The sequence below is a fragment of the Condylostylus longicornis genome, unplaced genomic scaffold (genome assembly GCF_029603195.1).
Source record: "Condylostylus longicornis isolate FDR11 unplaced genomic scaffold, ASM2960319v2 ptg000010l, whole genome shotgun sequence".
Lineage (NCBI taxonomy): Eukaryota > Metazoa > Arthropoda > Insecta > Diptera > Dolichopodidae > Condylostylus > Condylostylus longicornis.
Window position 1 is genome coordinate 22,014,137 of NW_026577979.1, and position 14,294 is coordinate 22,028,430.

General features: G+C 26.0%; 1 protein-coding gene across 1 annotated transcript in view; it reads left to right on the forward strand.

Annotated features, from left to right (window-relative positions):
* LOC129618639 (putative uncharacterized protein DDB_G0282129) overlaps positions 1–14,075 on the forward strand; it is a 171,449-nt gene extending 157,374 nt beyond the window's left edge. The window contains exon 4 of the mRNA XM_055533502.1: positions 14,019–14,075. The gene's annotated coding sequence lies outside the window, so the exon portion shown is untranslated. The remainder of the gene's footprint in view (positions 1–14,018) is intronic.
* Positions 14,076–14,294: the final 219 nt, after the last annotated feature.

Here is a 14,294-nt window from a genome sequence, read left to right on the forward strand (position 1 = left end):
TACATTCACTACTCGATAAGTTCATATCTTAATTAGAATAAAGACTTACATTGCAATGTTGCAAGAATACAAAAGTTGAACAAGTCGAATTTGTCGAAAATTCGTGGCAATCAACTAAATGCGATATTTGACGGTATATGACAGCAAATCTCACGGCATAAATTATAGGTTTTGTCAAAAATCATGACTAGAATTTGTGTGACTTTGGCAAGTTGTTTTAAAAGAAATAATTACTAAAATTTATACTCGTATATGTTATAAAACGTTATGAAATTAAGAAACTGGTCTATAATTTCTGGAACTAACATTTTTCTTAAAGTTTGTCGTACAAGTTTGATTATCGAACGTACATCAATTTAAAGAGTTAATTAATGAACAATAAGACTGAGGCTGTTTGAGGTTGAGTCAGAATACAGTTACATGAAAACCATGCAAGACGTTGTTAAAAGTTTAAGCAACGCGTGACGAAGCAAGGGCAAAAATGAATTATTCTCTTTGATAAAATAAAAAGTCAGTTCGAAATGACTAATATGACAGTTGCAAATGGAGTGATAAAAACATATTCACTTGTTTTACTTTATTGCTAGTATAGTTTTCTGCAGCATTTTGGAAAAAATTGTGCTACATAAAAAGTTTTTTCCGTATTCTTATATTTTTATGTGAACATTTAGTTATGTATAACATACAAACTACCATTTAATGTTTAGTTAGCCATGTTTTAACCAATTCCTTACACTAAATTTTGGTTTGCTGTTAAAGAATAAAAAAAAATTATTTAGTAGCTTTATTTACTTCCAAAAGGTAAAAAATTTATATTTTCCTTTACTTGTTTGATTTTAAATTTTTTTTCATTTCATATGTATAAAAAAATCTCTTATTGGAACTCAATACTAGACTGAAAGAAATTGATTTTATAAGAAATCAAATAAATATAAACCCCAACAGTTGAATATTTAAATATAAAAACTATTTCATGAAAATTGAGTTATTTTTAATTTTTAAAATGGTATTCAAATTGAATAGTTTTGCAATTGAATAACCCAATTGAGATAAGAACATAAATAAAAATTTGGCCAATAGAATTATAGAATACAAAAAAAATTTTAAAAGCAATTTCAGTCTAAGGAACTTAAAAAGTTCAAAAAAAGTTAACGTTGACTATATTATGAATTTTACTAATACAACATTATAGTTGCGGAATCAATAAGAATGTGTCTATTACACTACTAATTTATCTTAATGGAAATTTCTTCATGCAACTGCAGAACAGATGGATGACGTAATCAAAGGAACGAGTTAAAGGCAGAAAAATTATTCATTCAAAAAATTTTTCTCCTCGAACTGGACTCGAACCAGTGACCTACCGCTTTCTAGGCGGACGCTCTACCAACTGAGCTACAGAGGCATGATTTTGATAATTTATGTTAAAATGTTAATTTCATACGAAAACTAGTTACACACACTGAGTTATGTAAGATATGCAAATTCATGTAAAATATTTGTTTTTGTGGTTTCATAACATTTCAATTTTATGTTCAGAGATTTTCAGAAAAAATCTAAAATCATTCGTTTATTCGTCTATTTAAAATTTTATTAGTTTGGTAAAACTCCTACCCTTTTGTAGTTACCTATATTATCTCACATTGTATTTCCCTTTCAGTAAATAACTATAGGAAGAAATATAATTAGATTTGGTCGCCCTTAGACCACAGTCACGTCACGTCTATATCAATCTAATGTTGACTTAATTTTTTAATTTTTCTGCCCTGGCTCGTCACTTGGATTATGTCATTCATCTATTTTACAGTAGTATGAAGAATTTTTTTTTGTTTGACCAACCTGTATAAAAAAGTTATCGTCGAAGGGTTGTTTCTGGAAGGAATTAAACCAATAATTTCTGTTTATATGTTTTTTATGCCTACTAGTAACTTAAAATTATTCTGCAGAAGCAGATTCTATGTATTTTTATTAAAATACACCCCTAATTTCCATATTTTACATTTGGATAGAAATTTAGTATATCTCTGTAATGGAAAATCGTTATGCACAAACATAATCCTTTTATGTATACTTATACTTTAAATATTTACTAATTATTACATAATGTCTGGTTATAATTCTTGCATTACAATACACATATAATCTAAACTCATGTATTTACTTTAAGGTTAAAAAGATTTTTTTTTCGAATTTTTTTAACTATAATCTAGAAAATAAATTTTATATACCTTGTCTTTATTTATTTATATAAACATATACATATTTAATTATAGATTATTATGTAAATAAAACCTCATACGTTATACTTTGTATTGAATAATGAAATTACCAGCATGTCTTGCTATAAAATTACTTCAATTTGTATTATTTCTCTGGATCTTATTAGATGGTAATTATCTACGTAGTTTAACAGTGCATTGAAATAAATCTACATATACAGAACTATCTAATGTACTACACAATATTACATAAATAATTGTAAATACATAATGTACATGCAAATATGATTATAATGAGGATTATATTGTGTGAGTATATATTAGCTGTGTATGTACATATATACATAATAATACATAGAAATAAATTAAGATGAAATATATGTAAAAACCGCATGACAAAGGAATAAAAAATACCACCAACCATGTCCAACTTCTGCTCTAATAACCTCTTTAAAGCATTTTCGTCTTTCAAATTTAAGTAGACTCAGGAGTACATATTATTATCAATTTTCAGAAAATCTTATATAATATTAACTATAATGGTTTTTTTTTATATTTTTCTCATTTTTTGCAGAAAAATTATGTATACCTACGTACGTACATACATGTTTGAATTAAATAGGATATTTGATATAATTATACATATAATGTATGTATGGGGATATATGCTTTTGTTATTAAGTATGTTTATATTTAATATAGGATGTTATGAATAAATATGTTTAAGGATCCTGGATTTCTCTCCTTCTTCTCATATATAAATAGTCTTTCCTTCTTAGTTTACCCCTGTTCAGTTTAATAAATAATACATATAATAATATATTGTTATAGATTTATTTTTATATTATATAATGTACTATTTGTTTTCCCTGGCCAGGTCCTTATTAAAATTAATTTCCTACATGTACATTTATACATACATATTTTATGCGCTTTTTATTTTATCTTTTCTGTTTTTTTTATTTTTTTGTTTTGTTTTATTCTTTTGTAAATTATTAGGAGCTTAAGTTAAGTCAAAACTAATGACTTGATAAATAAGCGTTCTTAGAGATCTAATATAAGAACATTTACGATATATTAGAGCTATTTATAATAGCACCTATTGTTATCCTGTTCTTGATATAATTTTTTCTTTTTCTCATTACAAAAGAGCACGAAATAAAAAGTTTTTGTACTTTTGTCCTTGTTTTTTTATTTTACTTTTGATAATTCATCGTAATGTGTTTGTTACAATGAAGCCTTATGTTGTGTAACTAATGATCGAAGGGCCCTTTTTATCTTATAAAATATAAGTATAAAGTACCATCATATCTACATATTCAATAATCATACACAGACAATATCAATACACACACAAAAAAGATTATAAAAAACAAAAAAAAAAATTAAATAAAAGTAAAGACTAAAATACAGTTAATTAATTGGCAATCGATATCATTATAATAATATATTGAACAGAATGACGTAATTGATTAGAATGGATTAAGAGACAAATAACATTTAAGAATTTTTTCCCTTTGGTTTCTTTGTTTCGCAAACTTTATGATGGCTAGTAATTTACTTTAGTTTTTTCTTTCTTTTTATTTGCACTTTTTATTTTCCTTTCAGTAATTTAGAAAGTTCTTATTAGATATACGAATTTTATGGGGGTAATAAAAAAATTTCCAGTGGAATAAAAACAAATAAAATTACGATTTTATATGAACACTGCAAAGCATCACTAAACTTTGCTTTTTCCAAAGCAAAGGATTTTCTTAAAAATTTGCTAGCAGTTGAAATGTTTTTTTTGCATTAAATTTAGTTATACTCGTAAATAATTATTTAAATTATCCTTCGTCAGCCTAATGACAACTCAATTAAAATTGCTTTATTAGAAATAGAGAAAACTTCAATTAAAGTATTTCTGACATTCCTAAAATATCAAAGATATGACGTATTAAAATATTGAAATTTTATAAAAAACGAGAACAAATATTGCAACGAGAACAAATATGAAGTTGTATGAAAACTACCTTAAGTAGTTAAGAAACTTCAACTTCTTTTATCAAACATAAAAGCCTTAGAAACATTATTTGCTTGTGCAAATTTTCAAAACTATGCGCTGAGATATGGCCGAATAACTTTTTATGCCCTTAAATTCTATTTTTGCCATATGATAAACACATGCTTCACCAATGCCGATAGTTCCAAAAAAATAAATTACAGAAATTTATTAATATGGAATAAGTATTATTTAGTAAAATAAAAATATTTAGTGAAATTTCAATGCGTATGTAAATTGTGTACCCTATAATATTATATTTTATGGGTAATACTATACTACAGCTTAAAATTATTTTTAACTTAAAATTACTTTTACTAAACATAAGTTTTTGCCTTAGAAATTATTCATGTTAAATTCAATGCACGTAAATTGACCACACATTTTTTATGTGCCTAACATTGATTTAGTTTTAATTATTGTAGAGCCGTTTGAAAATTGAAGTAATTTTGAATTCACATATTCACATTCATCCATATACTCGTATTCTTTAGGTTTACCTAAATTTGAAAAAATATCAGTTTTAATTTTCAGTTTCTTTGTGCTTCTCGGTTCGTAAACTAAATGTGAATGAATTAAACAAAGAATTGTAAATAATATTATAGAAGGAATATGCAAATTTTTCAACAATTTTTGCGGGTAAAACGATATAATAAAAAAACTGTTTATTTTTTTTTACTTCATGTTTTTTAAAGCAGAATATTAAAAAATGAGTTTAATTACAATTTTGTTTTAAAATTTTTTTTAAGCATATGTGAAAAATGCTGAAAATGTTTTAATAACAGTAAAAAGAAAGCCCTCTAACTAAATTTAGTATTGAGGAAAAATGAGAACTTTAATATAGAAAGTAAGAATTTTAATCAAATTTTTTTCCACCTCAGTGAATGAATGAAAAATTATGGAATACTTAAGCTCTTTTGTAATTTATGTGATATCAATTATGTGATTCAATTTATTTGCTATGATGAAGAATTGTACATATATTTAGGACATTTCTGAGTAAAAGAAAGAGTTGCATGTATGAAAGCTGTTTCTTAACTTTTTTCCATATTCAAAAAAGAGAAATGATAAATTACTTATTCACTATTGATCATAAAATTTCTATAATTTTTCTCACTTATTCAAAATAGTGATACTATTAAGTTTTTAATTTTTCGAGGCGTAAGGTTTAACTCTCGAAATATTGTTAAATGTTTTTGCTTAATTCAGATTAAACTGTTTGGGGTTAGTTATTCACTTCAAGACTAAACATTATTCGTATATACGCCTATATATATATGTGTGATTGTGCCAATGTAAAAATTTTATTCCCTTATAAGTAAAATAATAATTTAAAAATTTTAATTTCAAATTTGTTAAATAAAATTTTTCGAAGTTTTAAACATGATTAAAATAAATGAACGGTTTGCGTTACCTAATAAAACTTTACTTTCACAGACTTTTCCATTATCAAGAATGTTATCACATAATAAACATAATATTATTTTCAACTTACATTGTATCACAACGCTATTATTAGCGCATTATACTACTCTTGCAATATAAGATAAAACTTGAAACCGTTCGAAGTTAATCATTTAGCATGGAACAGTACAATCCCCTTTATATTTCTTCATTGTTGTATAAGAAAACAGGTCATTAAATATGATACGCATCATTAAATCGCGAATTCTTGTTACCTTAAGTATTCTAACCTGTAAAGAAGTTTTTTTTATTTATATTTTTTGTGTTCAGCAACATAAAAAATGTTGTGTTATTTCTTTAAAAATATAACAGTGATGGTTGATTTAATATAAATATAAGTATCTAAAAAGGTACATCTCTGGTAATGTAACCAAATGTTCGAGTTTACAGAAATTTTGATTTTTTAAAGTTACCATTAGAATTTTTTGTCTGAAATATTGTTCTCAATGCATTTATTCAGAAAACAATATTGGCTAAATTCATTAAAATTTGAAAGTTACTAGAATTTAACCCTAGTAGATCTTTCCTTGCAATGGAAAATAGAATGTTAGGAATTGGTATTGTGGTTTTGGTTATTTGTGCTTCTTAATTTTTTGTTATTCGTTATGTTAAATAATTTTTATATACGAAACATAAGCAATTTTAATTTATGCATGTTTTCTATCTCTGAAAGTGGAAAAATTCTTTCTGCCCCTTCCAAAACATACGGAATAAAATGAAATGTTCAAATTTTTTGTAATCAATAATTTATGCAACTTAATAAATGATTAAACTATTTTCAATATTTAAGAACTCAAAAATTTTTCAACTGCATTCTAGTTTTTTTTTCCTCCATAATAATTTTGTGTTTAACCGTGTAATATAAATTTTTATTCCCACTACTCATTTGGAAAACCTTAACCGCGAAATATTATTTCACCAGATATTAAAAACCAAATTACAATTTTTTTTTAAATTTCGAATTGTTCAAATAACTGTTCTCATATTTACAAAAATTTAGAGAACGTACAATAAACTTCTTTTTCAAAAATTCATGTAGGTACATTTAATACTTGTTTTACTTTCGGTGCCTATTAAACGATTTTCATGGTAACGAAAAATAATAAAAATTTGTTTAAGACTTTTATACTGTAAATATTTTTTTTGAATTTGTCAATTTAAAAAGAAAATCGAAAATATTTTGCATGTAACTGCAAATATAACAACAATTGTTGTGGTCCGGATTTCAGGAGTATGGTGCTCTAAATTACTCCGCAGTGTTTGGGAATATCTACTTTATATACCTGAATAAATTTTTAAACTATAATATTGAAGATTCGGTATTTATATTTCATATAAAAATGAAAAATTAAGTCCTTTAACAGAATAAATATGCGTAATTATTATGCTGTATATTCGAGCAATATTTCTTAATCTTGTTCAAGTGGCGACACTTGATAGTTTTTTTTTTAAAACATTGCAGATTCCATCATAATTTATATTGCAAAATAAAACATTCTTGATCTTAATTAAGTAGAGTTTCTTTCGGAACATCTTACTGAAATTTCACCACATAAAAGCATTTAATAAAGTATATTTATTAATGATATTGTATTGCACAATTCATTTCACAAGTAATAAGCTACGTATTTCATACAGCGGTAACCTGAAGGAAAAACAGGGCTCTATAGTGTTTTATATGCATGTAAAAGCTACGCAGCAAATACGATAAGCTCCTCTTAATATTTCCTTAAAGGCAATTCTTGCATTTTGAAGATTTTCGAAAATAAATAATTTGAAAAGTAGCTACGTTCCCAAAAAAACCAAAAAAAAAAATTTAATTATATTTTTAAGAAATATTTCAAGAATAAAAGAATTTTCTCATCTTTTTTGTTAACCTTGTGACCATTCCTAAGAAAAGTTGTTTTTTTAATCTTTTCTACTCATTTTTGTGTTGGGTTTCAGTTTTGCCATTGTTTTCCTTCACTTCAAAAATCATTTCGAATTTTCTACGAATCATTAATTTTTAATAGGTATTTTTCAGGATTTGTTTTTCCTTCGTTTCTTAGTTTATTTTTTGTTTTGTTATACATTTTTTTGAAATGTTCCTTCTTAAATTGTAATTGAAGCTCATCATTCCAAAAACTTTGTATTTTCAGTAAAAAAAATTACATAAAAAACAAAAAGAAATCGTAAAAGAAAAAACATTGCATTTTCTTTCCTGTTTCTAATTCCCAAGGAAGGATAAGAAATCAAAACAAGAAAACAAAAAGCAAGGAATTCAAATAAAAAAGAAACTTGTGACCAACGCTATAAAAAAAGGCAAACAAACAAACAAAAAAAAAACTTAATTTACAAAACAAAAATAATTTTTTTCATTTGTTTCGACTTTTACAGTTAAATGATCCTTTTGGTTCCTTAAACAGTACATATTTTACATTGTTTCATATACCGCTAGACAAAGGGAATGGTTGTAAGTCGAATTATTGAGGGACATTTAAAATAAAAGATAAAGATAAAAGATCTTTGTCAACACATACACAGGCGTATACATTCCCTATAAATACTGCGACAAGGTTAAAGAATTTAATCTTTTTTATTTTTTACTTTTTTATTACTGTAAAAAATTTTGTTTTAAAACAAAATAGAAAATATTTAAGGGTATGAGTTTCCGTTCTAGGAGAAGTTAATTTTAAAAATAAAATTTCAAGCAGAGTCTGTCTGTCCAACTATATACTTAAAAGCATATAGAATCTAATTAATTTCTTCTATTTCACAAGGTTATAAATGTAAAAATTAAACTTAATATTTTATTGAGTTTCCAGCAATTTTGGTATGATATAGACATTTTATCGTTAAAACAATTATATATTCCCATTGACAAAAACATGAACTTATACCACTTTCAAAACAAAACAGTTCATACATGCATGCATGTCCAATATTAAAAACGATTTTCGTGTCACTTTATCGTAACAATATAGTAGTTCTTTTAATATGACACCAATTGCATTGTACAGGAATAATTCTGTGTCTTCTGATTTTTATTGTGAGATAATTCATATATGTATAACCTAAATTATTTATTCTCTGTTTTTTGAATAGGGTGTTTTATAACGTGCGAACACCCCAAATGGAATTTTAGTTGAGAGTAGATAAGCGAGTATACATACACCTAGAAAGACCCCTGCTGATACTATCTATAAGCTAAAATAATCCAGTTTCAAATTAACTTCAAATATTAAATATTGTTGACAGTAATATAAAAGAAATTGTAAATATTTATTTTAATATAAAATGCGAAATTACAAAAAGAGAAAAACACAATTTGATTTACGTTTAAATAAATTTCAATATTTTCTATACAGTTTGGTATTTTTGTTTTTAAAATAATTCCGACGCAACACACGACAAATACAAAAAAAAGTCCTCACCATAGCTGTGATTGTTACTTCTTTGATCGTTCTGAAATTTTAATGGCTATTTGAAAATTTTCCCTTTTTTTTGGTACATAATATTTCTTTTATATTTAGACAAAGAAGAAAAAAAAAATTGTAGAGGTTATCATTGTCCTTCTGACTTCAAATATTAAAACAAAAGTTAAGAGAAGAAGAGGACCAAAAGAAACTTATTATAGAACTTTTATCACGAAGTTTTTTTTCCTTTTTTATTTTTTTTTTGTTTGTCGTAATATCTGGGTTTTCCTCTGCCAACTTTCTAAAGAATCTCAAAAAACAAAAAAAAATTATTAGAAAAAAAAGGAACTTTCTTAAGGTTCTTAAATTAAATTTAATTAAGAAAAACGGTCTGAAATATGAAAAAAAAGAAAGAAAGTTTCTACTCATTGTGATAAGTAGGTAACTGAGTTAAATTAATTATTTTTCTTTTTTGTTTCCTATTCGTTCAACTTTATTTTATTTTTGCTTTTTTGTCCTGGATTCTATTCAAATTTTAATTGAAGTATTTTTTCAGTTTTCCCTTAAATCTATGCGAATACTAATGTCTATTATTCACATTAGTTTAGAATATGTGTACACAATAAAGACAAACGTTATAATAATTTTGTTTTTATGAATTCTAATTCAAATTGGAATTTTATGAATTAACATATTTATCCGAAAAAAAATTATTATTACTATTGTGTAGGTATAAGCAGATAATTACTATGTAGTCCAGTTTTCTCAAGTTGAACTAAAAAAAGAATTACTCTTGACTTTTATAATATGAGAAAAGTATACGTATAATTACATAATATATGAGAGCAAAATATTCAAAGCTCTTTCTCTGGATAAAACAAAAAGTTCACAAAACTAATTTTTTAATTATTCTGAGTAAGGTGCAAGCAAATGAAATGAAATCAAAACAGTAACCACAACGCACGTGGCGTTGTACTTTATAAGTTTCCTGAATTCTTAATTATATAAAATGAAAATTAGTATGAAATTTTGCACATCTTTAATTGAAAGATAAATAAATAATTTATTGCCTGTATAACCTCATTTTAATGGTTGATGAATTTCGATTTCTACTAGGCTTAAAATCGTGATTACAGCAAATTCTTCGTGATATATCGCAATCCATAATTTAGTAAAATTAACAATAATGTATATTAAAAGATTAATTAGTAAATTAAGATTAATCAATAAATATTTTAGCAGTATGTACATTGTATTTCACGCTCAATCTTGCTTATGGCCAATAAATGCTTGAGATATATACACACTGCAGTTTGATTGTATGTACATATTAGTTAGGTTCAGCATATCTTAAATTTTAATTATAGTTTAATTTTGTCACGTTCTTTCAGTGCATAGCCCGGCTAGCAACCTAATTTTAATTATTAAAGACATTAATTTTAGAAAGCAAAAATTAAGTGTTGAGAAAAGTAAAACTTTTAAAAATAACTTTATTATACCCTGCACTTCGTGAAGGGTATATTAACTTTGGTATGGAGTTTGTAACTACTTGAAGGAGTCATCTGCGGTATAGACATATATATATATTCTTGCTCAGCGTAAAATTCTGAGTCGATTTAGACATGTCCGTCCGTCCGTCCGTCCGTCCGTCCGTCCGATCGCACGATAACTCAAAAACGAATAATGCAATCGACACCAAACTTTCACAAGTTTTTTCTTTTGTGCCAAGGACGAACCCTATTGTTATTGGACTAATTCGGACAACGGGTTCGGGTAGCTGCCATACAACTCAAAGAGTTTATTTTAAATATTTCAAAAACTAATAAAGCTATAAATATAAAATTTTGTATACATGTGTCCAATTATATTCTACACATGCTCTAAAAATTATAATGGGATAGCTGCACCCGTTCGGGTGGCTGCCATACAACTCCAACAGCAAATTTTTTATATTCGATTAAATAATAAAGTCAGATTCATGAAACTTGGCAGTCATGTGTCCAATTATAGGCTCAATATATTTCTGAAGTTTTACTGGAATTGCTTGACAGGTTCGGGTAGCTGCCATACAACTCCAGAAGCTAATTTTAAATATTTGGAAAAATAATAAAGTCAGATTCATGAAACTTGGCAGTTGTGTGTCCGATTATAGACCAGATATATTTGTGGAGTTTTGGTCGAATTCTTTGACAGGTTCAAGTAGCTGCCATACAAGTCTAAAAGCTTATTCTTAATATTTGGAAAAATAATAAAGTCAGATTCATGAAACTTGGCAGTTGTGTGTCCGATTATAGATCAGATATATTTGTGAAGTTTTAGTGGAATTGCTTGACAGGTTCGGGTACTTGCCATACAACTCCAAAAGCTTATTTTAAATATTTGGAAAAATAATAAAGCCAGATTCATGAAACTTGGCAGTCGGATGTCCAATTATAGGTCAGACATATCCGTTAAATTTCTATAGAATGATTTCACAGGTTCGAGTAATTGCTATACAATAACGAAAGGTGCAGGGTATAATTCAATCGGTTTATACCGACTGAAACGTTTTTACTTGTTTTATTTACGTTGTTTGTAATTTTATAACATCGACGGTAATAGAAAAAAAAACACAATAATTTTTTGAGTTTTTTTGTAATGGCGTTTTTTTGTCGTTAATGTTGTGTGTTATGAAAGACTTTACATAGCAACATATTTACTGTTGTAATTTGTTTTTGAAGGAATTTGAAAAGCATGCCTTTGTGATAGACGTTTTATTTATCCGCAATAAGAGTTTGGTCTCTTTTACTACTTAACATCTCATAGAAGAAGGGTACAAACTCTAATTTTGTTAAAAATACTTCAAAGAGAACCAAAAACGTAACTGCTAAATGTATAGCTGAAAATTAGTTGTTAGAAGATTTTTATCATTTTTTTAAAGAAGTATTTCTATTTTGCCTATTCTAAGTATTTCTAACTTGTCTCTGTAAAATTCAAATTTAAGTTTCGACGAATATAGTAAAATCGCATTAACTGGCAGTGCTATATTAAATTAAAGACCGGTTATGAAAAATTATTTTTAATTCATTCACAGTTACATACATACAGGCGTATGCAATATTAATATTTAATTTCAATTTTTCAAACTAAGTATGCATGAACAGAGAAACATCCAATCCAATGCAGAGAACATTGGAATGATACTAGATAAAATAAAACTTTTTTATGATTATACTAATATGTTTTTAATCTAAAAGTTTATTTTGGAAATGTTGTTTTAATGAAAAGACATTTAGTTCTCCCGTTCAAAACTAAATTATCTTATTGATTAAGGCTTTCTCTTTGTATCGGTATTTACGTATGTAAATAATTTGCAAATAATTTGTATTATTACTTACTTACTATTATAGAAGTAATTTTTCAATTTTTCGATGTTCAGACTGAAAACATACTTACGCCTTATATTTTTCGTATTTTTATTTAATTTCGTAATGAAGAAATTATTTTACTTTTATGCACGTAAATTAAATAGGGGCTGCTGATATTACATAAATATTGCTTTATGTAATTAGATATAAGTGAATAAAATTTGATGGCTCATGTGAGCATCATTGAAACTTCTACCTTTTAGTAAAGACAGATTATGACGACATATTACTTCTATCTTAGAAAACAATTGTTGGATGTCAGATTTACAATTTACAAACAAAGACAAATTTACAAAATTTGTTTCTAACCCTTTCCCAAATTTCATAATTTCGATTCTAGGTCTCCTTTTCTTCCGAAACAATCGTTCTTTTTACACTCTGATATTCCTTATGCCGTTGTAGACAACAAGCGAAGGATAATATAATGTTCGGTTATCTCGTTATGGGACAAATTAATTTTTGTTAAGGCTCCTTCTTATTTTGTTCATAAAATTACTTTAAGTATTAAACATTAATGAGCATTTTGTATAAATAAAACGTTCAAAAGTACTTACGCTTTTTTGGTTTTATTTTAATATTATTATTATTTTATTATTTTTTTGTTTGATAGCAGATTAACAAAATCTCTTTTATTCGTGTATTTATCACTTTTATTTTCTTTCCCATCCTGTGGTATACAAAAAAATATATATTACGTAATCAAATATAAAATAAAAACGAAGTTATAAATATTTTTACATTCAATCTTTAATCTCTTTGTTCATTACAAAGAATTGTTTTGTCAAAAGGAATCACGTTACGTACATAATATGTCAATACATATACACACATGTCATTATTAACTGACGTACGAGGACATAAATTTTGTTCTTTTTAATGTGATAAAATTTGAAAAAAATTTTTGATTGGCTTTTGTTTTTACTATGTGTATGGGTAATTAATGTTATACGCCTCAGCGAAAAATGCCTAAATAATCAGAAATGATAAATAATCTGGAAAAAATTAAATTTTCAAAAGAAGAAATTGAGATAAAATGCAGTTTCTCTTAATTACCAGTATTTTTTAATTTTCCTGGAGCAACCGAATATCTTAAAAACTTTAATTATTGCCACCACATCGCATCGTGTAAGATAATTATGAATATATGACATAAAAAATATGACTCATCAAAGTCCTAAATATGCAATTTTGTTGACAAAATTTCTCGCGGTATTGGAAAAGCCTTTAAACTACCATAGGAAAGTAGCAAACTACTTTTTTTATCACGAATCATCATAGGCCAAAAATAAAATGATAAAATTCGCGTTTTCTTTATTTTTTTTTGTGCTTGCAAAATTTTTTGTGTTGATAGCCCTGGAATTCGAACTTGCAAAGAACATTTATTGATTTTCTTTAGTAATTTTTTACTTCTGTTAGATTAATATTTTATTATATATTTTTTATTAAATTTTGATATTTTATTATACATATTACACTTTCTTTTCTTTTGCAGGTAAGTTGAATTCAATATTATAATAACATCACATAGTTGGAAATAAGATTATAACTGGTAACACTTGTACTTATAACATACTTTTGAATTTATTTTACTCTTAAAACAATATTTAAAACAAAAAGAAAACCGTGTCAATTGTGAAATTATAGTACGAATGCTTTCAATAAGCTACTCAAAACTTAAGGAAAAATTTAATGGAAACATTTTTCAGAAAGGTTCTACGAGTATTACTGAAGTTGAGTGTTTATGGTTTGCGTTTCGTACATATTGTAA